At 36.2% G+C, this 2,777-nt stretch overlaps 1 long non-coding RNA gene across 1 annotated transcript; it reads left to right on the forward strand.

The window, feature by feature from the left end:
- The first annotated feature begins 248 nt into the window (after nucleotides 1–248).
- Nucleotides 249–1,835, forward strand: LOC110874988. The gene is made up of 3 exons (XR_002556414.2): nucleotides 249–838; nucleotides 966–1,072; nucleotides 1,795–1,835. It is a non-coding gene; the product is annotated as an uncharacterized LOC110874988 (long non-coding RNA).
- Nucleotides 1,836–2,777: the final 942 nt, after the last annotated feature.

Below are 2,777 nucleotides of genomic sequence, written 5' to 3' on the forward strand. Positions count from 1 at the left end.
AAATTAACATTTCAATTTAAAAGATTTACAAACCCTAGTAACATATTTAGTTTTGGTTAAATAACAAGTAACCTAGTTAACTTTAATTAAGTTTCAAGGTTATGTAAATTAACCAAGTTAATTTGACCACTAATTCATTAAATCTTTTAAGTTAAGGGGGTCATATGGATCTTTCCTAAAAAAAAAAATAAATAAATATGAATTACAAACCCAGAGCCCCTTAACTAAACCTAGTATATAAAAAGGAAGTGACAAACCCTAATCCTCATATCATCAGCCGCGTAGGAGGTTACACAAACCTATTCTCATAAAACCTCACTCAAGGGATCAAACTCCTTCATCTTCCTCATATTTTTTTTCTTCACAGACACTTGTTTCTTAAAATCTCTACTCCCACTCGATCTCTACTGCCAAATCACACAATACACACCATATACCTCACCTCCACACCCTCTCTACAACTAACCGGCGCCGGAGCCGATTAACCGGCGGCCGGCGATGGATGACGCAGCCGACAACCCCATACCCCTCTCTCTCTCGCACACCATTTCAGACAGAAACACACAAGACCTCGACGACAATTCAACTTCCGGCGACAAACGCCGCTTATGGCGGCAACACTGTCTTCCGTCGCCGACGTCGAAGTGGCGGACGACGGCGGTGGTGATTCGGGGTCAATCGCAGGTTCGGATCCTATCTCGGTTCAGACTTAACTCGGGTTCAGGCTTAGCGGGAGGTTGCGGGTCTCGATATTCGGGTCAGAAGGTTGTCCGGGTCGATGATGATGATGATGGTCGGGTTCTGACGGCACCGGGTCAGCGTGGTCGTCTCGGTTCCGGTAAGGGTTTTAGATAAATCTGTTACATTTTCTGTTCTAGTTCCTAAGCGGATTCGGTTTCGGCTTCGTGTATTTAAGTTTCAAATTCCAGTTCCGTTCTAACATAGCTTCTGATGTTTCGGTTCAGTCAACAGCAGTCAAACTCAGTCATTGGTTCGGGTTCGCTATGGTTCGGGTCGGTATCGGTTCGGTCAAACTAGTTAGCTGGTCAACACGGGTTACTCGCGAGATACGGTATACCATTTATGACATTTTATTATTATTTCCTTTGTGTTTTGTTTAAATTTCTTTTTATTTTTCATAAGTATACACTAAACAAACTCGAACCGAGACATTTAATTTTTATTGATATATTAACATTTGACGTGAATCTTGTATACATTTTTGTTGTTTGTTGAATTTTGACATTTTAAATGACACTGTGTTGTCGGGATCGTCCAAAAACAGAGGAAACTCTGCCCGTTTTTCGTCAAAATATATAAATATGTATATATAGATATATATACCACACTTTTCATCGAATATATACATATATACCTAATATAATTTTTCGTCAAATATGTATATGTAAATATCCGTTATACTTTTCATCAAAATATATACATTACTCTAATACGTTTGTCGTCAAATATGTATATACCTAACGACAAGATATATATATATATATCTAATACGCCATTCGGCAACGTACATATATATATATATATATATATATATATATATCTTATGCCTTTCGTTACCTTATAAATATATATATATATATATATATACCAAATATGCTTTTCGCCAAGTATATATATATTCATTATCACGACAGCACGCCTACAACCCTTATATGAAATCGATTTAGAGTGTTCTTTCATAAACGGTGTTAATTATACACGTACGTTCAAATTCCACTTCAAATCCGCCGTCATTAATTTCGTATACTCATGCACCATCGTTTGCCCATATAGGGTGACCTCGGTGTTCCATCCTCCTAATCTCATACACTCGTCAACACTTGGATAATCGGAAGACTTAGCAATTATGTGAGTATACTCGTACTTTTCCCCTTTTTACTTTTACCACTTTTGGGGTGTAACATGTTTACCTATTGAAACTTACACATGAACTTTTGTCTAAACACCTGAACATTCCTATAACATGCTTGTATATGTGATTGCTTGATACTTTAAATTTGGGTGATTCTTATGTGTTGAACTTATCATTAACTTCGTACGAGCCAAACCTTGACATATGTAGCGCTATAGGATTAACGACCCGCCTCCACTGAAACTTTGGTTATGTCATGAGCAAGTTGCGTTTTCTTGGTTTGATATGTTAGACACATGCCATATTTAATGTTTATCTTGAATCGCATGCTTGCTATGAGGAATTGTTCACACTTTTATCTTATGCTATATATGTACCAAACTTGTATACTCGCCTTTGCTTTTGCATTGACTTTATTTTAACATGTTACAGGTGGATGTTGACGATGCATGGAATCTAGTAGGATGCTTAGATACACACCTAAAAAGAATTGTATTCATATTGCGTTATTTTATTATTCATGTTGTTGTATTTTGTTTCAAAACCTTGTAATTGATTCTTTAAAAATGGAATGAAATGATTATTTAAATACTTGTCACAATTATTAGCGTTATGATGTCTCGAGCAATCTTCACACTTCGTCTCATCCCGATGTTTCCGCCATTGGTTGGGGTGTGACAGATTGGTATCAGAGCCATAACTATAGGGAATTAGGAAAAGTAAGAATGCTTTAACCTAGTCTATAGTTCTAGAGCTTTATTTGTATGTTTACTTGAAATTACTAGCATGCTATCTTATTTGCTTTTATTTATTCTCTTTTGATCTTGTAAGCATATGTGTCACTTATGTGTTAACACTTAACATGCTATACTTGTTTTATTATGTGTTAATACTTGTTTCATCA

This window comes from Helianthus annuus, chromosome 9, assembly GCF_002127325.2.
Source record: "Helianthus annuus cultivar XRQ/B chromosome 9, HanXRQr2.0-SUNRISE, whole genome shotgun sequence".
In the NCBI taxonomy this organism is placed as follows: domain Eukaryota; kingdom Viridiplantae; phylum Streptophyta; class Magnoliopsida; order Asterales; family Asteraceae; genus Helianthus; species Helianthus annuus.